The sequence below is a fragment of the Linepithema humile genome, chromosome 3, assembly GCF_040581485.1.
Source record: "Linepithema humile isolate Giens D197 chromosome 3, Lhum_UNIL_v1.0, whole genome shotgun sequence".
NCBI lineage: Eukaryota > Metazoa > Arthropoda > Insecta > Hymenoptera > Formicidae > Linepithema > Linepithema humile.
This window is the reverse complement of record NC_090130.1, coordinates 14,036,911-14,062,499: the sequence shown is the minus strand read 5'-3', so window position 1 is coordinate 14,062,499 and position 25,589 is coordinate 14,036,911. Positions and strand designations below refer to the sequence as shown.

The following is a 25,589-nucleotide window of genomic DNA, read 5'->3' as shown; positions in this document are numbered from 1 at the left end:
ACAACAAAAGCAGACAATTTTATTGAAAAACCCCCTATTTCAACCAAAATTTCTACTTTTTCTTTAACAGGAACTTTTTCTCCCGTAGGATACCTTAAGTTCAATGAAGTTTTAGTTAAAACCCGTTGAACAGGAAAATTAACAAAATTTTCTTTAATCAATGTCACATCAGAGCCTGTATCAATTTTAAAAATGCAATTTTTCTTATTAACAAATCCTTTTACACAAAACATTTTGTTTTTATATTCATCCTTTTTACAATTTATACAACTTAAAATATTTAATCCTTTTGGGGCCCCGTATCTCTTTGTCGAATTCGCCCCGACTAATTCGACTAACAAGGGGAGGACGCGGACTTCGGGTCACCGATTTCAAAGAAATTTTTATATGGTATAGTACTCTATCAGAAGAATACTTGAGTAAAAGGATAGGGCGCAACGCTTAGCCGTTTTCGAGAAAAATCGATTTGAAGTTTATGGCGTCCCTTATATTCCGGTCCTGTTAGATTGGTTGTCGAGATGGCGGCGTAGCTCGGGCACTTAGGTCCTGGGCTATCACGCTGTCGACCTGGGTTCGATCCCTGCCTATTATACTTTTTTTTTTCATTTATTTTATTTATTCTAGCGAATATTTATTCATTATATTATTATAATTAAATAAAATTATTTTAATTAACAATTTTGTTTTTTTTTTAATTTGCACTTTTACTACTATCATATAAAAAATAAAGTAAAAAAAACGTCTACGATTTAAATAATATTATAATTATTATTTAATACCAGAAATATTTTATTAATCATAATTTAATTTGGTGTGTAGGAATATACGTTACAGAAGAGAAGTAGTCTGAAGGAGAGCTAAAAACTGTTAGCAGTTACCTGATGTGAAAACATTAGGTATACAAATATTATGGTTGGAGCAATAAGTAACTCAACGAAGTTGAGTGAAAAATTACATACCAAATTAAATTATAATTAATAAAATATTTCTGGTATTAAATAATAATTATAATATTATTTAAATCGTAGACGTTTTTTTTACTTTATTTTTTATATGATAGAAGTAGTGAAAGTGCAAATTAAAAAAAAAACAAAATTGTTAATTAAAATTAATTTATTTCATTATAATAATATAATGAATAAATATTCGCTAGAATAAATAAAATAAATGAAAAAAAAGTATAATAGACAGGGATCGAACCCAGGTCGACAGCGTGATAGCTCAGAGCCTAAGTGTCCGAGCTACGCCGCCATCTCGACAATTAATCCAACAGGACCGGAATATAAGATACGCCATAAACTTCAAATCGATTTTTCTCAAAAACGGCTGAGCGTTGCGCCCTATCCTTTTACTGAAGTACTCTTCTGATAGAGTACTATACCATATAAAAATTTCTTTGAAATCGGTGACCCGAAGTCCGCGTCCTCCCCTTGTAAGCCTAGTTTTCCTCGGACTTCTGTTTTAGCGCGGAGCAGTTCGCACGAAAATGTCCTATACTACCACATTGCCAGCAGTCCTTTTTAACTTTATCTTTTTGAAATCTAAAATTTTTTCTTTCCTGGTCATCTTTCTTTTCAGAATTAAATTGCTTTTTTTTCTGAAATTTCTTTTTGTTTAAATTCCACTCTTGTCTATTAAAACTGTTTTCCTGAATTTTTTTTACCGCTTTAGCTTTTTGAATTGCAACTTCTAATGAAGAAACTCCCTCCAATTGTAATGTTCGTTTAATAAAACGATCTGATATAGACGACTGATAAAGACTGATAAAGACGACAGAAATAAATTGGGCACATGCAATCTTTTCGCGAACTTGATGAGTACATTCCGGATAAACTAATTGTGACAATCGTTCGATATCAGACCCCAAAGTTGCTTCATCTTCACCGAATTTCTGCCGACGGTTTGTAAATTGCGAATAATACGATTGTGCGAGTTGACTTTCTCCAAAGCGAAGCTCCAATCTCGATTTTAATTCATTAAATTCCAAATTTTCTATATCAGTGACACATTCCAAAACCGAACGAGTTTTTTCACGTAAACATGACACTAATGCAACTGTCTTAGCCGAATCTGTCCATCGATTAGCACTCGCGATCAAATCAAATTGAGAAAAAAATTCACGTAACGGTACCGTCCCGTCAAAATTATCCGGTTTTAACTTAAACCCTAACTCTTTTGCGATTGAATTTTCTAAATTACTTTCATTACTACCCGTTGCCCTATCTAAATTTCTACTACTAGTATCTCTTATATCTGTACGACTTAGCTGAGATTCCTGGATATTCCTCAGCTGTTCTTCCATTCTGTGCAACATCTCTTCACGTCGTAGTAGCTGTTCCTGGAATTCTTCCTGCTGTTGCAAGCGTTCAGTGCGGTATCCCTCCTCCTGTCGCAAGCGCTCGGCGTGTAGATGTTTAATTTCTCGCAAGGCGATCTGTAACGCTGTTGCTTCTGAGGAAGTCGTCTCTCCCAAAGGACAAAGCGGAGTCATTGACCGTAGTCTCAGTGTGTATCGATTCAATCGTTGCTGTCGCGGTTTCTAAAACCTTAGTCTTTGATTGATTCAAACCAGCAACTATTATATCGGTCTTAACGGTGTGGAGACCCAATTTATTGCATAAGTTCATCGTCATGAAATTGGATTGAGAGCCAGAATCTAAAAGAGTACTGCATCGATGCGTTTGTCCATCCTTGCCAGTGATCATTACTATTGCCGTGGGCAATATACGCTGTACAGGCCTTTCCGTTGCTACGTGCGCTGCCACAGTTTCCTTTGTCTCATTATTGTTTGCTGGTTGGGATTTTTGTCCTTTGTCATGCTCCTTGTCATCCTTTTCGACATTGGCGTCACTCTTCCCGTTTCCACTCCACTTTCCGATCTCGAAATCATTTTTTAGGGACGAGCTATCCCGGACGAGCCCCCAAAATGTTACGTTTCCGAAACGAGTCGCATAGTTTGCACAAATAAACCAACACTTTTTATGAAAATAAACACTTTAATAATAAACACAGAACTCAATAATAAGTAACTGATAATACAATTCAAAGATCGGAGCTGTCATAAACGTCCGCCCAAGCAGACAGCTATCCAAGATCTGACATATGACTGTTTGTTTATAAACTGTCATAGAGACCCTTTAAACCGCTAATCAATATTCGTTGTCTTGACAACGAATATAAGAAAGATTATTAACATATGCCATTTAGCTTCAACTTTCTAGTGACCGAACACACAGCATCAGCGGCGAAAAGTACGGGCGCAACAATATATAAATTTAATCATTAATGAAAATAAACATTATTTATGTAGTGAAGAAAATGTTACGATTTCCTGAGAGATGCCTAAACAATCCAGCCTATTTCTAATATAAAACGCTTCTGAGCCAGAGCTATCGGCGGCTTGGCTGCCAGCGGCCGGGTGGTAGTGGGAGAGCGGGAGGCGTCGTCTCAAGAATCGAGCCGAAATGTGCAACTAACGCCGAGTTCTGGAGTATATAGTAGATATAATACACATTTACATATTCAATTGTATTATTCATAGAAATGTGCAAACATAACAAAAGTAAATAGTTCAATATAAGGAGATGGGAAGAGATAAACGAATGGATTATCTCTTAAAATTAAAAATATTTATATATAATCGTGAATTTATAATTATATATGCAATAAGAGAAAAAAGTACATAAAATTTAGCATAGTATTTTAAGTAAATACTATATTCTGTAATTCAATATTATTTAAATGTTATTTTTAATTTCATATTACTTTTAATGAACTTTGTGATAAATGGTGCGCGCGTTGTTCTTTATTGCTTATTTAACATAGTATATTTCGGTGATCGATAATTAGGTCGATAAGCCCGCGCCAGTCGGCCGCTACCGTTTGATGGCGCCATGGGCAAACTCCTTGTGGGGAATTTCTGTCCGCCATATTTGTACGCCATGAGCGCAGTTCTACCAAGCGAGAAAATACACAATCATTACGACTACGATCTTGACTTTCGTTCTGTACAGTCAACGTAATAAATAAGTTGTTCTTGACCACAAGTGCTTCGATCTCTATCCCGACACGTCTATAGAAAGTGGGACACAGAATTAAGTCACAAGTCCCCACATTGACCCCGATGTGATTCGGGGCGAGAAGTTTGCAAGATTCAAGCGATCCAGCTCGTGGGTCAAATAAAGGACACGCAGCTTCACCGTAATCACGGCCATTGTAAGCATCTGGACACCGGCATTCCTGGCACCAAGCGCACAGCGCGACGGTGCTGAAAGACTTAGCCAAGGACTTCCCTGGAGGAGGCGTCCAGCACGCGGGGCCAAGGACAGCGATACAAGAATTCCACGCCACCGGTGCCTAGAGCATCGTCACCGGGGCATCGGCATCGGCAAAGAGCGTTTCAAGTACACCGATCGGCAGCGAACAGATCGTTTACCGGACATTTTTGCGCATTAACGCCATTTGGAAATCGTTCGTTTTTCACTATCGCGTAGCAAAGAAAGTGCAGTTCTACGGCGTTAAGGCTCGTTCCACAGCCAGCGCGTACTCGCTTCATACGAACGCGGCTTAAGTAAGAATCGACACAGTGTTAGTGTCCGCGTGCGTGCGCTATTGTTATGGTGTTAAAACTAAGGTAACATGGAATCTCCCACGGTAGAACAGTTGCAAGAGCAACTGGCCAATTTACAGACGGAATTGCAAAAAGCGCAAAGCCAGGCCAGCGTAAACGTCGCGCATGTAGATTCGTACCGGGTTTCGAAAATTCCGCCATTTCTCATTAGCGATCCCATGACATGGTTCATTCAAGTCGAAGCGACTTTTGCAACCGCACGCATAACAGATGAAAAAACAAAAGCCCATTATGTAATTATGTCATTGGATGCGGAAGCGATAGCGTGTTGCCGTGATCTCATTGCAGAACCCGACCCGTCCGAACCACACACAAAGCTTGCGACGATTTTTCCGTCGGGCAGAAGTTCACCCGCCGATAAGCGTGTCAAACCTCGTTGCTCTATTTAATGGATTTTAATAATTACTGCAATACTTATAGTTGGGCGCCAGGCGCGGATTAACGCGCCGCACAAACGAATACGTTAGAGTTCATATTTTTATTAATGAGTAACGGCGATAAGCGCGACTAGCCCGCTCTACAAATGGCAGAGGGGTTCTTTAGAGATGCTAAATACCGATTTGGAGAGAGGAGTCTGAAATAGATGGTTATTAAGAACACATTAATTGGTAACAAATAACATTTAATTAGTGTAATTAGGTGATGTTGATAATTGAATAATCAAGTGAGGTTGACGCCGGGTGATAGGCGTCTTAACAATCCCGCGGAGCGGAGACATAAATTACCTCGGTGAGGCGCTATGATTTTGATATTTGACTCGCGGAAATCCGCGTACTTCTGTCTCACGCGGTATAATATATTCGACGTACAAGTTCTATACTTCTCATTAGGTACGGTCGTTACAATTCACTCTACTTTAATCTCTCTTTATAATAGTTAGCATACAACGCAATTCTTCCCTTACACGATTCTTAACTGTTCTTAATATTAACGCTCGACAAAAGGTCGAGGTGAGAGATACGCGACAGGCTAACTTCAAGGAGCTCTTACGCTCGGTACACTATTACATGAATCGACGCGAAATTATTACGCACGAAAGGCATTACTTAACGCAAAACGACTGTCGGCTCGGCATTCCCGAGGGGAAAAAGTATGGTGAAATCTTATTCTACAAAAGCGGTAGTCAGCGGGGCCCGGCCTAAATCTAACCTCGCACGATACCGCGAGACATCTCGGTATATGCTATACCCTTTACGCCAAATATGCGGGTTCTTATTTCTGCGAGGCTCGGGCCGCCTACTGATACCGCTCTTACCGCGAAGTCGAAGTGGTGGCCTTACAAATCGTCGGTACGCCCGTTGTGGTCCTCGAGGTTCCTATCAGGTTGCCGACTCGCCGAACAGTGACGACCGCGAGGCTCGCCGGACAGCGGTGACATTCCGCGCATCGTCCTGCGCATGTAGATCCTCGCTATCGATTAGCGATTCTTGATCCTTCGATGTTTCCTAGATCTCTCGATGCTCGCGTCGCTCCTCGATATATCGGCCCTCGGTGACGCTTTTCCGAGGTGACCCCGGTCTCTCTCTTCTGGCAGCTGCCGTTAACGTCCTTCGCGGCCTTTTCCGTTTCCGGATCCGAACCTTCTCTGAATCGGCCGGGAACTGGCCAGGTTCCGACCTGATTCTGCTTTCCTGGCTCGTTACGACAACTCCTTTTTCGGGTACTCCACCCCGGGTCTTTGGCGTGTGAGAGCGCGCTTCCCTCTCGGGCGTCATCTCTCTCGGTGCGTTCACCGGCCTCGATATGCTCCGAATCTGAAACGGTATCTGCGGTAGCGACTGTGTCTGGAATCGAATTATACAAGCAAGGGTATTTCTACTTGCCCTTATTCTGGATTTGTCTGCACGCCGTCCGGGCCTCCGTCGTCCTGCCTGCTGAGTCCCTCGCAGGTCCCACGAAGGCTGCTCCACCTCAATCACAATATGGGAGTTTGGCCACTCACCACGACTCGCGCAATTCGCTACAACGCTCAAAAAGAGAATTAAGAGGGAGAGGTCGTCGCCCCCCGCGGTGGGGTTTCCGACCTCAAATTTCCCTCCTCGATCGAGCTTTCTCGCCCTTGTGACGGACCTCAAAAATGTCACGTTACAAGCTCAAGGAGAGAATAATTGAGAATTTTTCAGCATCGGCCGAGAGCCAACTTCGTAAATTACTAAAAGGACAAGTCTTGACGTCCGAAAAACCCTCGCAAATTCTTAGTAGATTACGTAATCTAAATCCCGATAAACGCTGCGATGACAGTTTTAAAGGCAATCTTTTTTGAATATCTACCGTAGCAGACTAGAAGCATCCTCGCGACTTCAGAGATTACGGACTTAAACAAGCTTGCCAAAATGGCCGACAAGGTAGCCGAGACAGTAGATGATTCTTCGAGATGCTTAGCCGTCGCCACCACTAAAGAATCACATTCCTCTGACTTTGAGAGCAAAATCAAGAAAAAACTCGCTACGGAGCTCGCGGCTCTCTCGGTCATTAAACGATCAAGTAGATCGCAAGATAGAGATTCGGACCGGACAGGAGCCGTAAGCGCTCTACGAGTAGACGTCCGAATGTGTGTTGGTCGCATCGAACTTTCGGCGACAAAGCGCGAGCATGCAAAGGCACCGACAAATTTTCCTGTTCGTGGTCTAAAACCAATGCCGCCTCGGGGGGTGGGGGGGGGGGGGTAGAGCGATCTGCTACCATGGAGGCGAGTGTAGCAGGTCGGCAATCAAGCGTTCGCCTCCACGTTCGTGATCGCGTCACGGCGGAAACGTTTCTCATTGACACCGGTGCGGACATTGTATTACTGTCAATAGGCAACGCAGCAAGCAAGCCACCCAGTAATCTCAAACTTTACGCGGCGAATGACACGCGAATTAACACTTACGGTGAATCGTTCCAAACGCACCTCGGCATTCGTTCACTTACGTGGAATTTTTGTGTAGCGTCAGTTCCGTACCCAATCATCGGGGCCGATCTGATCAAGCATTATGGTCTCTTACCCGATCTTAGAAATCAGAGACTTATTGATTCACAATTTAACACCTTCACCACAGGAACCGTCAAACCAGTTCCAGTATTCGCTGTTAGCGTAATCAAACCTGCCACACAATTCGCGCATATTTTAACCAAATTCCCAGAAATCACAGGTCTTGAACAAATGGTCCCGATCGGTAAAAGCGATGTGTATTATCACATTATCACGACAGGCCCACCGGTGGCAGAGCGTCCCAGAAGACTAGCGCTCGATAAATTAAAAGCGGCCAAAGCCGAATTTAAGCGATTAGTTGAACTCTGTATTTACAGACCATGCAGTCCGTGGTCCAATCCACATGGTTCCTAAAAAAGATGGATCGTACAAAATTTGCGGCGATTATCGTCGACTAAACGCGGTAACGGTTCCGGACAAGTTTCCTGTGCCACACGTACACGATTGCGCTTCCAACTTTGTGGAAAAACTATCTTCTCTAAGCTCTATCAAGCTTACCATCAAATTCCAGTTGCGCCCGAAGATATCTCTAAGACGGCTGTCATTACGCCATTCGGACTCTTTGAGTATAAATTCATGACCTTTGGCCTCAGAAATGCTAGTCAAACCTTTCAACGACAGATTTTTCGCGTACTGGGCGATCTAGAATTTGTGTTCGCGTTTATCGACGACATTCTCATTGCGTCGACAACACTAAAAAAGCACGAAAAACATCTACGTACAGTATTTCAGCGACTAAAAGAATCTCATCTGCGCCTTAACATCGACAAGTGTCTTTTCGGCAAATCGGAACTACAATTCCTCGGTCATACAGTTAATAGTGAAGGATGCCAACCTGATTCTGACAAGATCAAAGCCATCTCCGTATTTCCCCGATCGCGTAGTTATTGAATTGCGCCGTTTATTAGGTCTCGTCAATTTCTATCGTTAAAGCCGGCGTGAGGCAGCCAGCGTGCAAGCACCACTCAACGAGTATCTCCACAAGTCGCGAAAAAATGACAGACGCGTTATCACATGGACACCAATCGCCGAAGAGGCATTCCAAAAATGTAAAAAAGATCTCGCCAAGGCGACCATGCTTTCCCATCCAGATGACACGGCTGAAACACGCCTAGTCACTGATGCTTCTGACTTCGCTATGGGAGCAGCTCTCGAGCAGCATCTCGATAATGCTTGGAAACCCCTCGCGTTCTTTTCACGCAAATTTAGCCCGTCACAACGAATTACAGCGCTTATGATCGGGAACTAACCGTGATTTATAAAAGCTATAAAATATTTTCGATACTTTCTGGATGGTCGCAGCTTTAAAATCTTGACGGATCATAAACCGTTTATTTATGCGTTCATGCAGCGCTCTGAGAAAGCCTCGCCTCGCCAGCAAAAACAACTCTCATTCATCTTGCAATTCACAACATGTATCGCATATCTTTCGGGAAACGAGAATGTGGTAGCCGACTCACTGTCCCGCGTCAAAACCATCCGTTTACCCGTAGAAATCGAGTTAAATGAACTTGCAGAACAGCAAGAGCGCGACGACAAACTTCAAACCATACGTGAAACTCCGAATTATCCACTTGTTTTAAAACGCATCCAATGCAGCCCTACGCACACCACCCTTCATTGCGAAATAACCGGAGAGACAATCCGTCTTTACATTCCCGTATCCTTACGCAAACGCGTTTTTCACATGTTTCACGACGCGGCTCATCCGAATGCCAAAGTCACAGATCGTGTTATACGCCAACGCTACGTATGGCCTAACATGCATCGCGACATCGCAAAATGGTGCATAAATTGTTTAGATTGTCAACAATCGAAAATCTCGCGTCACGTTCAACTCACTCCTGAACAATTTGTCACGCCAGACGGTCGTTTCGAGCATGTCCATATGGACATCATAAGCCCGCTACCAATCTCAAACAGCTACAAATACTGCTTAACTCTCATCGATCGATTTTCGCGTTAGCCTGTAGCAATTCCGTTAAAAGAAATCGACGCCGTATCAATCGCGCGAGCGTTCTACGATAATTGGATCGCAAATTTCGGAGCTCCAAAAACTTTAACCACCGATCAAGGGAGCCAATTTGAATCGCAACTCTTCACAGCACTTCTCCAGTTTATTGGCTGTCAGCGAATTCGCACTACCACCTTGCCTCTAATGGCATGATCGAACGGTGGCATCGAAGTCTTAAAGCCGCAATTATGTGTCACACAGACGCAGATTGGTCACGAGCAAGATCTATAGAGAGAAGGTTACCTCACGCGCAAAGAGGGACGCGCGGCAAGAGGGGCAATGATGATCTCATCGGCTAACAGTAGCTGTCTCTCTCGCACGCTTTAGTGTTTTCTCTCTCGCTCCTTTAATATAGAAATGCTTTGAGTTTTTATCGAAAAAATACTTTTATTTTGTAAAATATTGATAGCACTGGAAATTGCGTAATAAAAATTGAAAAGTAAATTAGAAAGGCGCTATAAATTACATATATTGCAAATTATAGCGCTAGATATTTAACGTTTATAATGTTAAATATCGCTGCAACAGATGCATTTGTGATACAAATTGCTTTGTACTCGTATTTAGACTGTAATATCAATGAAAATAAAATATAATTTGGGGATATACACAAAAAACATCATTTGTAAAGTAGTAAAATAAAAGAAAAAATAGTACATATTTAAAAATTATTTTTAAAATAATATTTACTGTTTATATGCATTATTTACAAAAGAAATACTATAAAGAAATTTATTTTTTATATTTAATTGTGAAAACCTCAAAAATTGTCAAGAAATTGTAACTGAAATTCATAAATATAAGTACAATTCTAGGATAATATAAAAAGCATCATACACAACTTTATTATGACACAAACTTAAATAATGAAATTGTAATATATGTTTTAATATTGCAAATGTGAATATTTATATGATAAAATTTACAAAGTGTTAACAATTTTCAAATATTTGCTAATAAAATATTATTGAAATGTTTCTGTTGAAATCTTAAAATAATTCTTTAAAACAAATATGATGGGGTATATATTAGGGATCATTAAATATGCGGCAACATTGTGATTATAAAATTTTATAAGTATCTATAATAAGTATAATAAATATAATAAGTATATAAGTATAATAATAAAATTTTTATAAGTATTTATAATAATAAAAATACATATATATATATGTTGTATTAATCTGTTAATATAAAGAAATTTATTTGCGTTAAATTAATTAATAATTTTTTTATATTAACAGATTAATACAACATATATATATATGTATTTTTATTATTATAGATACTTATAAAAATTTTATTATTATACTTATATACTTATTATATTTATTATACTTATTATAGATACTTATAAAATTTTATAATCACAATGTTGCCGCATATTTAATGATCCCTAATATATACCCCATCATATTTGTTTTAAAGAATTATTTTAAGATTTCAACAGAAACATTTCAATAATATTTTATTAGCAAATATTTGAAAATTGTTAACACTTTGTAAATTTTATCATATAAATATTCACATTTGCAATATTAAAACATATATTACAATTTCATTATTTAAGTTTGTGTCATAATAAAGTTGTGTATGGTGCTTTTTATATTATCCTAGAATTGTACTTATATTTATGAATTTCAGTTACAATTTCTTGACAATTTTTGAGGTTTTCACAATTAAATATAAAAAATAAATTTCTTTATAGTATTTCTTTTGTAAATAATGCATATAAACAGTAAATATTATTTTAAAAATAATTTTTAAATATGTACTATTTTTTCTTTTATTTTACTACTTTACAAATGATGTGTTTTGTGTATATCCCCAAATTATATTTTATTTTCATTGATATTACAGTCTAAATACGAGTACAAAGCAATTTGTATCACAAATGCATCTGTTGCAGCGATATTTAACATTATAAACGTTAAATATCTAGCGCTATAATTTGCAATATATGTAATTTATAGCGCCTTTCTAATTTACTTTTCAATTTTTATTACGCAATTTCCAGTGCTATCAATATTTTACAAAATAAAAGTATTTTTTCGATAAAAACTCAAAGCATTTCTATATTAAAGGAGCGAGAGTGAAAACACTAAAGCGTGCGAGAGAGACAGCTACTGTTAGCCGATGAGATCATCATGCTCTCCCCTTCCTTCGTCGCCCCTCGCCCACAAGCTGTTTCTAGCTCCCCCCTTACTTCATCGTCCCTCGCCCACAACCGGTTTGCCTGAGGTAACCTTCTCTCTACAGATCTTGGGTCACGAGTGCTTTTGACTATGTTATTAGGTCTACGCACTCAAGTCCGTCTTGATACCGGCGCATCCCCGGCCGAATACATTTACGGGACAACTCTACGTGTTCCGGGGGAATTTGTTCTTTCCGACGATTTCACTCCTGACTCTCATGTATTCATTGAAGAATTTCGCGAACACATGCGCAAAGTAAAACCTGTACCAGTACACCACAAACACAAAAAGCGTGCATTCTTTTTCAAAGACATGCACACGTGTACGCATGTATTCCTTCGTGTAGGAGGTACAAAAAAATCGCTTGAACGCCCCTACACTGGTCCGCATCGTGTCATTGAGCGCGTTTCCGACCGCATTTTTGATATAGATGTAAACGGCACCAAACGAAGTGTATCTGTAGAGAATTTAAAACCAGCGTACTTTGTACCTGATAACTTCAGCGACTTATTAGCGGATAAAACCTCAGCGTCTATTCCGTCCAAAGATCCTCATGCAGCGTTAAAAACCTACGCGCGACCAAAAAAGGTCACATTTGCTTTATAATATTAAACCAAAGAAAATTATATTCCTAGTATTTAAGTATATCATTACTATAAGTCAATTATAAGACTATTCCGTTAAAAATGCATGTATACCTAGTATTAAGAAAAACATGTGTAACCATAGCTGTAGAAACATCAAGCATGTATTAACATAATTTCTCTAAAACTCGTTGACACTCGGGGAGGGGGGGGGGGGAGTATATGGGGAATTTATGTCCGCCATATTTGTACGCCATGAGCGCAGCTCTACCAAGCGAGAAAACACACAATCACTATGACTACAATCTTGACTTTCGTCCTGTACAGTCAACGTAATAAATAAGTTGTTCTTGACCACGAGTGCTTCGATCTCTATCCCGACACGTCTATAGAAAGTGGGACACGGAATTAAGTCACAAGTCCCCACATCCTACGCCCCCCCCCTCCGCCTCGAGGAAATGGAGACGAATCATTGTCGGGCAGTGTACATACAGTATTGCCATTTGAACTTTCTTCTCACTCTTGCTCCTTTGCTTCGTTTTTTCTATTTTTTCAACGTATTGCTAAATCTAAAATAAATAAGATTTAATAGAAATTATGCAAAACAAATTGTTATTAATGTAATACAAAAAATAAAAAATAAAACAAGAAATTGCAAAATTTCTAAATTAATATATAATATAATGTATATTAACAAATAATACCCAGGTAGAAATAAAGGTCGAAGAAATATCTAATAGACATCTAATAGACGTTTCTTCGACCTGTATTTCTCTCTGAGTAATAGAACATGTCACATAATCCACATAACACAAAACGTCTTGGGGACATCCTAGATATTCTCAGGATATTTTGAGACAATTTTCAGGACATCGGGATATCCATAAGATATCTCCAGGACGTTTTGTGCTATATGGAAAATAGCAAAAAATATTTAATAATTTAATAAAGGAATTATTTAAAACATTTTAATACAATATTTATTAAGTAAAATAAATGTATTTATTATCAATAAATATTTTTTATGTATTTTATAATAAATATTTTATTTCAGAATTAGGAAGATAAAAGTAAATACATTTAATTACAAGTAACTAGTACAAGTATCTATATACATATACATAAAATTAATATTTCCACCAGCCAAATTTGTGAAAATAATATTTTCAACAGTATTTTAAAATGTTGCGTTTAATATAGTAATTGTAATATTGTAATTGTATTTTAATATTTGGTTATAGATGTTAATAAGCAAAATGTTAGCTTGTATTAATTTACTCTCTTGTTTTAGCAGTATTAATTAATATATTAATAATACATTTCATGAAATTTTATTTTTTCATATCTGTGTGCGGCTGGTAGAAATATTAATTTTATGTATATTTATACAAATATATGTAACTTGTAATTAAACGTATTTACTTTCATCATTCTAATTATAAAATAAAATATTTATTATAAAATGCAGTATATCTATTGCACAGTATATCTAAGGCACTTTTTAATATTTCATGATTCACGTTGTTTAATAGAATTGTAACTTTTATTTTTTTGAACTCTGAAAAACACAATTGTACTCGCACCAAATATCATGTTATTATCTTTTCCGTTCTAAATCTGTTCAGAAAAGTAACTTACTTTGGCTTACTCTACCTCCCATCACTGCGGGTTCTGTGAGTTGACTAGAGTAGAGTATTGGAACGCAGCCTGGTATGATATTTAAACGATAAATAACGTAAACGTCTTAAGGGGGAACCTACTTTATGAGGCCAAAAAAAGGTGATTTTTTGTAATTTTTTTTAAAAGGAAGAATAATGTTTATCGTTTTAAAACTTTTTGCACATTTTAATACAACTATTAAAGAGTTTATTTAAATTTTTTGTATACAAAAATGTATTATTAATGATAAATAAATAAACATTTAATTTTGCGCTTCGCCATCGGAGTTACCGTTTTATGTACATCGTCGGGACTTTAATTCTGGCCAGAAATAGAAAAAAAATTTTCATGTAATTTTATCCTAAATAAACCTATAAAATTAAAAAAAAATATAAAAATTAAAATTTTGTGCAACTTTGAAAAAAAAGTTACGATTTTTAGGTAGGTAGGTAGCGTCCATTTGTTTATGCAAAAAAGAAATTGTTAATATTGATTTTTTTTTTAACTTTTTAGGTTCATCGAGGAGAGTTGGCCATTATTTAACTAACGAGCTTTATAAAAAGTCGATTGGTCAAATAATTTTTTTTAATCGTGTACACAAAATTGAAGAAAATGCAAAAAACAGATTTCGAGAAAAACCGTTTAAAGTTTTCGGTGTACCCGTATACCTGTGCGCCGCGCTCCCGTTATAAGTGCTGAATCCACCGAAGGACTTCGAATTTCGCTCTAAAATTTTAGGAACATATTCTCGAATAGTACTATCGATTTATGAAAAAAAAATCGACTTTTTTCGATCCTGTAAAGTAGTTACCCCTCTTAAGAACGCATACTAATATTAGTTTTTAAGTATAAATAGCTTAGTGATAAGAACATTTGCCTGGCAAGCGAAAGATCCGAGTTTGATCTCCGGCTTACATTTTAAAACATTTTATTAATTTTTGCTATAGCAGGCCCTGCTTCGTTTTTACCATGTTTCTGCTGACATATCGTAACGGCAGATTATGTTCGATTTTTGCTGCGTTTTTGCTGTTCCGTTGTGATGGCAGATCATGCTCGAATTCTGTTGCGTGTCTGCTGTTACATTGTGTTAATACATCGTGCTGGCAGAAACAAAGCTTAATGAGGACGCAGTAAGGCTGAATCTGCTGTAAATTTATGATTAGATCTACTAGCATACTGCTGTCATATTGCTAGCATTTTGCCAACTGGATAATAAAAGTTCTGTACTACAGAGCTTTCTGCTTATTTAATGCAGAGTTTTGACGCTTAATATGCACCATTTCGGAGGTAATTTTTTTTCCGTAGAACGGTTCCAAATTGTTATGTTTTTCCAACCAAATTCATGATTGGAGTCTAAGCGGTGATTAGATAGAGACACAAATCTTTTATTATTATCAGCACAATGTCCTTTAATTATGCTTTTAAGTTATTTTTTAGTTTGTCCTACACATATGTAACCTCACAAATCTTATAAACCATATCACAATGGAATATCTTGTCAAGTTGATCTTTATCTGTTTTTATAAATTTCCTAAATGAGAATTGGATTGCGTCATTTCAAAATTATACTTTCCAACCACCCTTCAGAATTTCTGAAAAACGGATTTCACATAGAGAACCATGAAAAATTTATTTGCTTTTTTGAATTGTCTTCACTCTTATTCTTATTTCTATAAAAGAATCTCTCAGTCTATTATTAATGATAAAAAAATGAAGGACAAAGGATATCCATTATTCAAAAGAATGATAAATTCGAAATTTTTTTGATGAAACTGAGGATAACAAGTGAACAGAATTCTGTTTACTAATCCAAACATGATGTCTCGTTTCTGAGATACTGGATGATATAAAAATTCAAATATAAATAAAATATATAAAATTCAAATATTTTCTGGAGAATTTAGGTTTATAGAATTATAGTCGAAGATAAAATTGTCTTGTTTAATAATATCATGACATCAAAGAAGTTAAGTCAATTATCCTCACCAATTTCTATTGTAAACTGTAATCTATTGTAATGTATTGTAGAAAAAGTTAAACATTCAAGTATGTTATTGAACTGCAACTAGAAACAGCAACTAGAATAATAATGAAATCTACAGCATTTCAAGAAGATAGAACTATTTTTCTACTTCTATTCCAAGAGAAGAATTTTTAATAGATATCCAGCTTGTATTAAGCTCTACTTTTTTTTTTACTTAAATTCAATAATCGTGTAGGGCAGGGATGCGCAACTAAATTTTACAGCGAGCCAAATTTGAAATTTGAGAATAACTCGCGGGCCACAGCTCTATAAAATTAAAGTTTATTTTTTTGCCTTCTTTGCTTTACCCAGGGATCACCGCGTGGAGGTGAGGTAGAATTGAACCCCTTTTTTGCTTTTTTTTATTTTTAATTTTTTTTTATTTTTAATTTTTAATTTTTTATTTTTTTTTATTTTTTTCTTTTTTAAATTTTTATTTGCTTTTTTAATTTTTTGTTATCTTTGTTTATTATTTTTTGTTATTTTTAATAAAGCCAAGATCGAAAAGTTGAGGCTAGTTGTTTTAGTTATTAAATGTATTTTTAATGTGAAAATTGCGCTTTTCCAACTTTAGCAGGTTTTTTGAAATCAGGTAGGTAACTCGTATTAGCTGCTAGCATACATTCTTGGAGGTGATCATCACTCATTCGACTTCGAAATTTGTTTTTTATTATATTCATTTTAGAAAATGCTGTTTCACAAACATATGTCGATCCAAACAATGTGCATAGTGAAGTATCCCATTCTTTTGAGAGTTGGATAAGATTGTTCAGGTAGTATCTCTGTCCAAAATTTTGCAATATTAGTTTCAGCGAATTTTTCTCGCAGAAAATTATTTTCTTGAAATTCAATCATTTCCAATTGAAATTTTGCCTTTTCAACATCGAACTGTTGAGCTGCCACATTAACCCAATTACCATTTGTTTCAAGACTGAATGGACTCTGCATTGCTCTTAATAAGTCGTCAATTTGATGAAAGTCAGTAAACCTGGAAGTAAATTCGATTTGTAAATCTTTCATAAAGCGCTGATATATCTCCAACTGTTGACTTTCTTTAGAACTGTTATTAAAATGTGCTTTTAATAAGGAAAAATGAATCAGCTCGCTAGAATTTAAGTCATCCTCAAATAATTTCAACTTTCTTTGAAATGCTTTGATTTTTTCCCACATATTACAAATTAGTTTTTCTTTTCCTTGTGAGGCTAGATTAAGATCATTGATGTGTGAGAATATCTCGCCCAAAAAGCATAACGTAGCAATATTATTCGTATTGCGAAGAAACTCAAAATGTTCGATAGCAGTTTTTGTATTTCTACTTTCAAGGAAATCTGTAACTTCACTTAGCAGAGTTAATAATCTTTTAATTACATTTCCTTTGCTTAACCAGCGAACATCGTTATGCAAAAGAAGGTCTGTATATTCTGAATTGCATTCTTCGAGAAAAGTTCGGAGTAAACAATGTTGTAATGTTGAGTGAGATCTCAAATAATTGACAATTTTCATAACTGTATTTATGATATCTTTAAAGTCACCCGAAAGTTTTGCGCAAAGAACCCTTTGGTGAATTATGCAGTGCAATGTTATTATTTTAGGATTAATTTTCTTTAAAAGTGTTACAAAACCGTTTATTTTTCCAATCATTGATGGCGCACCATCGGTGGCTACAGAAAGAAGTTTTTGATATGAGAGATTATTCTTATTCATAAATTCTTGAAAACGTTCAAACAGTATTTGACCAGTTGTGCGATCATGCAATGGCAATAATGTCAAGAGTTCCTCTTTATAACTGTTATTCACAACATAACGAACAAAAATAGATATTTGCGCTACATCAGATATATCTGTAGATTCGTCCATAGCGAGCGAGAAAAATTCGGCTTCAGCCAAATCGGCCAATATATTTTCACTGGTTTTGCGCAAATTTCGGTCTTACGAGTCGTAGTGTCACGAGACAAAGGAATTTTACGAAACTTCTCCGCAACTTCTTTTTTACTTTCAAAAAAAGTATCTGCAACTTCTATTAAGCATTCTTTGACTATCTCAGAATGTAAAAAGGGTACCATATATTTAGCCAATTTCCATGCTACTCGCAGAGATGCTTCAACACATTTTTCCTGTTCAGATATTAAGCTTTTTATTACATTTTGAGAGCCCTCAAATGATTTACGAAGGACATTAATTTTTTTATTTCTAAGAGAAGAACCTTTTGGAAAATTTTTTTCATATTTTTTTAAATGCTTTGTTTCATAATGGCGACTTATATTTGTTGCCTTGCACACAGCAACTGTCTCGTTGCAAATCAAACATGTTGGTTTTGCATTACTATGGGAAAAAAAAAAAAAAAAAATTTTTCTGTCCATTTAGTTTGAAACACCCTGTTTTCGGAATCGACTTTTCGGCGCTTTGGTTAAGACATCGTAAAAAAAGACAAAGTCAGTTGTTTTTTATTGAAGACCAAATTAAAATCCAAAATTATTTTTACAAATGAGAAACCTATTTCGCTCGATGCACTAATAATTCAGTTTATTCTGATCAGTAAATTTTAAATGCAGCCCATTACCTATATTGGGAATTTCAAACTGCTTAAACTATCATTTCAAAGAGTCACACATTTCGGGCCAATTCCTGAGATAATACTTCGTGTTCTCCCACTACCGCCCGGTCGCTGGCGATCGAGCTGCCGATAGCTCCCTCCTCGCCCTTCATTACCGCCCAGCCGCTGGCGAGGAGGGGGTTATCGGCAGCTTGATCGCCAGCGACCGGGCGGTAGTGAAGGAACACAAGGCGTTGTCTCGGGAATCGGCCCGAAATGTACAACTAAATCCAAGCACTGTTTTAATTGAATCAAGGAAACAATAAAAAGCCTAAATTTGTTTAGATCAAATTATCATCGATTTCTGAAGATTTAAAAACATTTTCAGTTATTTAATTTTTGTTTACAGTTACATTTCATAATTAAAGTATTTTAAATAAGATTAATATTTTGGTAAAAAAATTCGTTTGTCCTTAATGCAATTGTTGATCAACCTGGAACGTCGCGGGCCGGAATCGAAAGCTTGGCGGGCCGGATCCGGCTCGCGGGCCGCCAGTTGCGCACCTCTGGTGTAGGGGTTTTATAACACAGCTAAAACAATTAAGTGCGAATAGGATAGGTTATGTTTTATTTGTGAACGATATAAAAGATGTCGCCGTGCTATCTGTTTTTAGACTGACAATGAGATATGGTGGGACGTAACGAAAGACGCCACGTAAGCCATTGTAAGATTGCGCCGAGATCGACCGTCAGGCGGCGCCAGCTCGTGGCTGCCGAATTTCGACCGTCAGCTGACGGGAGCGAGAATCGATTCTGCGCGGGCGCGCTCCCGCTCTGCGATTATAGAAAGCGGGGAGCTTTCCCATTATTTCGAGAAAGTTCCAAAAAGCTCAGCTTATCGATGAGAGTGAACCAAAAATCACTCTCTATCGCCGAACCAACAGAACAAGTCGCAATTCCGATTAAACATAGAGAGACAATCGGGTCGATATTAAACGCATTTGAACTTAGTCTAATTTCTTGTGATCTGTACTCAATAGTTGAAATTATAAAGTTATCAGTTTTCTTAAACTCAGTGTTAAACTTTATTTGAAGTTTCATCCTGTCGAACTATTTATTAAATCGGGCCGTAACGATCAACTACTATTTACACACAGTTAGTTAACAAGGTCATTTCGTTTTAACGGTAGTTTTCGTTTGAATTAATAAGCTGTTGATACATTTCTTTCAAGACAATTTATTAATTAAAGAAATTACACAAAGTCGAGTCGAAGTTGAGGACAATTCCGCGAGATTCGATCGAAATCTTACACCATTGAATAAAAGTAAAGCATGTATGTGTAAACGCGCCAAAGAAACAAGTGAGAATGGAGACTATAAATGGAATATATTTCTCAACAAATCGCAAATATGAACAAGTCTTTGAAACTTTTATGGGCTCCTCATTATCCCTAGTCATTGCTGATTTAGTATTGTAAGACATAAAAGAGAGAGCAATTAAAATGTTATCTTTTATTTTACCTTTTTATTTCAGATATGTAGATGACATTCTAGCTACTCCTTTTAAGCAATTCAATCACACACTTGAGGTGTTTAATTCTTTCCACAATAGATTACAGTTTACAATACAAATTGTGCGGATTGACTTAACTTTCTCGGTGTCACGGATATTGTTAAATAAGACAATTTTATCTTTGACTGGTTCCATAAACGTACATTCTCCAAAAGATATTTGACCTTTCATTCTTATCATCCAGTATCTCAGAAACGAGGTACCATTTTCGGATTGGTAAACAGAATTCTATCCATTTCACATTCTCAGTTTTATCAGAAGAATTTTGAATTTATTATTCAGGTTATTTTAATGAGTATCTTTCGTCCTTCATTTTTTTTCATTAACATCATTAATAGTCGACTGAGACGGTTCTTTTATAGAAATGAGAATGAGAGAGTGAAGACAACTCAATGTTAGAAAATAAATTAGTCGCAGTATTTTAGTAAATAAACAAGTAATTTTATTTTTAAAGAAAACAAAACTGCTAAACTGGTGTGTCGACATCACACACAAGACATGTCTCTGTACAAATAAAAATGTTATTCTGACTCTGAGCTTTTGCAAAGAAATAATGATTATTATAAAAAGGAAAAAAGAAATAAACTACGTGCTTGCGATCAAATTAGAATTCGTTAAATTAATTCTATAACTACCCTGATAGCCAAGCATGTTTTGCAAAATCATGCAACTTAATGCTGAGCATGAATTTTCGACTAGTTGCTGTATATTTGTTAAAAACGTAATGCATAGTCATACGTATTCAACAACACGGGAGCAGATTTGAAACATTTCGTGTCAGCAGATTCAGAGCAGACGGAGAACAACTGTTGCTCATTTTGTTGCCAACAAAATGACTTCTATTCATGGAAAACATTTTGCTTTGTCATTCATTCTCGACAACATAAGAGTAACATGACGGTGATAGAAAAAGATAATGATGTCTGTGCTTTTGTCGTATATTTGTTAAAAACTATTTAAATATATTAATTTGTTAAAAACTATTTAAATATGTTAATTGTGTCTTGTAACCAATATAAAATGTCGAAATGGCCTATCTTTGTGTATGTGTGTATGTGTGTTTGCGCGAGTGCGTGCAATTTAATAAATAAATAAGTGATACATCGACGATACTTGTGGCAAATTAACACAGCTTTACCTATAAATATTTGCGGCAAGGTATATACAGGGTGTCCCATTTAACTTGAGACAACTAAATATTTCGAAAAATAAGCATTGTACGAAAAAATGTCCCAAATAAACTTTTAATATTATCAAGGGGAACGTCTGCCTGTGTAAAAATTAACCCGCCCCCACCGCCCCTTGGAGGTGGGGCGGGTGGCAACTTTGAAATTTCAAATGAGAACCTCCATTTTTTTATTGCAGATTTGGATTCTTTGGAAAAAAATACGTAAGTTTTGTCCGAGACATTTTTTCGAATCGTGATAGATGGCGCTGTAATCAGTGAAAATTAGTTTTTGCCATTTTCTCTCACCATCGGGGTGCTTTATTTCGGTGAATCCCCTCGCCTCTCACTATTCAGCTACAATAAATGCTCGAAATGATGACCTTCCATTTCGATGCATTTATTAACTCGAGCTTAGAATGCTTGTACACATGTAGAAAGTGTATCTAAGTCAGAACAATTCTTCAATAACTGGATTCTGTAAATTTCAAGTCAAGTAAATTTCAGTAATACGTATGCTAGCTACTTGTTTTTTTACGGACGCGTTCTTTATTTCAGCAAATAAATAATGGATTATTTATCTTTAGAGGAGAAAGTTGAAATAATTTTGAAAGTTGAAATAATTTTATGTTACCTTAAAAAAAAAGTGTATACAGAAGTACCAAATACTCGAGAAAACATGGTGGAACGTATTAGATATGCTTGCGCACAAATAACGCCAGATACACTTTCTACATGTGTACAAGCATTCCAAGCTCGAGTTAATAAATGCATCGAAATGGAAGGTCATCATTTCGAGCATTTATTGTAATTGAATAGTGAGAGGCGAGGGGACTCACCGAAATAAAGCACCCCGATAGTGAGAGAAAATGACAAAAACTAATTTTTACTTACAGCGCCATCTATCACGATTCGAAAAAATGTCTCGGACAAAACTTACGTATTTTTTTCCAAGAAATCCGAATCTGCAATAAAAAATGGAGGTTCCCATTTGAAATTTCAAAGTTGCCACCCGCCCCACCCCCAAAAGGCGGTGGGGGCGGATTAATTTTTACACAGGCAGACGTCCCCCTTGATAATATTAAAAGTTTATTTGGGACATTTTTTCGTACAATGCTTATTTTTCGAAATATTTAGTTGTCTTAAGTTAAATGGGATACCCTGTATATATATATAATAGATATGTAAAATAATAAATAAGTAAATTCTTCTTTCTGGTGATAACAAAAAGAAACCCATACAGCACAAAACATTGCATTTACATTACAGCAATGTTACAATCTTACAAGTTGCAATGTAATATTGTTGAGAGATTATTGGAACATTGAATTGTAATATTTCATGAGAATGTGACAGCAACATTGCAAAAACATTACAAGAGCAATATTCGGTAATCGCTACTCAGGGAGAAATACAGGTCGAAGAAACGTCTAATAGACATCTAATAGATGTCTGTAGACGATGTCTCTTAGACGTTTCTTCGACCTGTATTTCTCTCTGGGTAGTTCGTTCGTTTACCGCTATGCGACGCGCGTTGTAAAATCTATCTCGTATTTAAGTTTTAGTCATGATGATATAAAACTTCCAAAGAGTGGCTAGTAAGATCAAAGACCTTAGTAACTATTTTTAGCAGTAAAATTTTTCTGATACGACCCTAACACAGGGAATTCAGATATTGAACTGATTGTTCAGAAATCGGACAAATAAAATATCCGAATAAATAAAAATATATACAACATTATTCTAAGATTGCAATAACAATGCATTATTGCAAATTTATTACATTGCAATATTACTGTAATATTTCGTTACAATCTTCCTAAAGGCGGATATTTTAACGTTGCTGCAATCCCACAGCAATGATGCAACAATATTTTGCAGTAAATTTGCAATATTGTAACATTGCGATGAAAGATTGATGCAATGTGTATGCAATCTTTGTGTGCTGTATGGGAGGATTTATTTACTTATTATTTTATATGTTTGAAAAGAGTAAGGATGCAAAAAATATATTTAACTGTTTTCGACACGCTGTTGAATTTTTGCTGAAATTTATGACTCGGCATATGTTGTTGGCAACTTGCTGTCATTTTGCTATTTATGTACAACGATAAACCATTGACAGCAAACACATAGCAACTTGACAGCAACACATGCTGAATTCATGTGATATTATACCAGAGGCAAATGACTCACACACCTTGTTCTAAATTTGCTGAAAACTAATGCCCTTTGTTTTCAGCAACGTGGCAGCAACAACACAGACAGGTGGCTATCAGGGTAATTAATTCTATTGCAGTTAGCTTTTTGTATATCTGTACGATTTTTTATTCCTTTGCCGATGAGCTCACCACGGTCGCATACAACAGAGAGAGCCATCAATCGCCAACGCGCATCTACATGAGACATATGTATGATCGTCGCAATCACATGTTCTAATAATTTGTGCCCTCATTTTTCCGACAAGTGTGTTTTATATTGGCACAAGAATTACTTTCCAGCACTCAAAAAAAAAAAAAAAAAACAAATTATAAATTTTCATGATTTCTTATGTAAAATCCGTTTCTTAGAAGTTCTCAAGGTTGATTGGAAAGCATGATTTTAGAATGGCGTATTCCAGTTCTCGTTCTCTCAGAAAATATATAAAAACAGGTAAAGATCAACTTGACAAGATGTCCCATTGTGATGTAGTTTATAAGATTTATCAGGTTACATATGTGGGACAAACTAAGAGATAACTTAAAACCAGAATTAAAGGACATCGTGCTGACATTAATAAAAGAAATACAATACTTAGTATTGTACTGAAGATGACCACATCCGAATGGTCGAAACGTCTAATTATTGGTTATGTGATATAAAGTAATAAATAGAGCATGTCTAACTAGCTCTGACTCTGAAGCTTGTTTGTCATTATTTATTTTGAATAATTCGAGTCGAAAAATTGTAATATCTTAATTAATTAATAAAAGATTTGTGTCTCCATCCAGCCACCGCTTAGACTCCAATCACAAATTTGATTGGAAAAACATAACAATTTTAGACGAAAAACCGTCTTACGGAAAGGAAATTATCTTAAAAATAATGCATATTTAGCGTCAAACTTCTGCATTAAGTAAGCAGAGATTTCTGTGATACAGATGCATACGTTCCGGTTCTTCATTTGTTTCTTACTTTGTAGTAGTTTACGTACCAATTTTGTCTTCTTTTCCTTCCCTTCTTATATGAGCGAATAAGTTTCTTGGGTCTATCTTTCGACATATGTCCTTTCTGTTTTTAATAATAAAAGAGGTGACAGCTCCTCGACATGATTTGCTGTTGAAAAGATAATAAGATTCTGTTCACGGTTATGTATGTATATTATTATAATTTATTTTATTTTAATTACTAATTTTTGCGTTTTACATCAGTGTTTTTTTTCTTTATATTTTTTTTCAGTTTTAAGTTCAGTTTTTTACGTTAAGTAACATTTATACTTATAACAACGGAGAGAATGCAAATTGTCTGTAAGTTATTTTTACTTAGCGCTTATTTGTCTTAGTATCGTTAAAGTTCACTGAGGATGGTCTGATGCCAAATCAAAACGTTTAAACAATTTAATAATGACATTGTATATTGTCACGTACATTTTACTGTGACTCTTAGTCTTTTATTTCACGACTTTGTATTTTATTTTATGTAAAATGTATAAAAATATGTTATACAGGATGTCCTATTTTATTTTAAACAGTTAAATATCTGGAAATCTCGGGATTTAAAAAAAATGTTTCGTACAAAAGTTTTATGACTTCGAGGTGGACATAAGATGATGCCATTGATTTGTTCTTGGATAGTCGTTTGAAGATCACGTAAAGGTCACTTTTAATTTTTTAAATAAAAACCCTCATTTTTCATTGCATATTCTTGTAGCTTACCTTGAAAGCTTTTCAAAACATTATGATAAAGTATTTTTTCATTAAACACTTTTCGAGTTATGAGACTTGAAGTTTACAGTACCGCCGGCATTAGCATTACCCAAGGTGTACCGCATGGAGGTTGCACGGTCTGATTTACATCTGTGCACAGTGGGATAAGAGTCCCGAAGAACTGGTCAAGAGTCCGTCAAAAGTTAATTTTGTTTAAAACTGTGAAATTATTTATCGATATAAGGTTTTCGGGGTCGCTGATTACGAATTTGATATAACCATTTTTGAAATTACAGACGATGGATCCAATATGACTAACTTGAAAGTAAACATTCGA

At 36.0% G+C, this 25,589-nt stretch overlaps 1 protein-coding gene and 1 pseudogene across 5 annotated transcripts in view; one reads left to right on the top strand and one right to left on the bottom strand.

Moving 5' to 3' along the window:
- The window catches only part of LOC105680063 (transmembrane protein 8B-like), a 230,855-nt gene that overhangs the window by 122,218 nt on the left and 83,048 nt on the right, over positions 1-25,589 (top strand). The window lies entirely within an intron of this gene.
- Positions 16,409-19,128, bottom strand: LOC136998824 (general transcription factor II-I repeat domain-containing protein 2A-like; annotated as a pseudogene).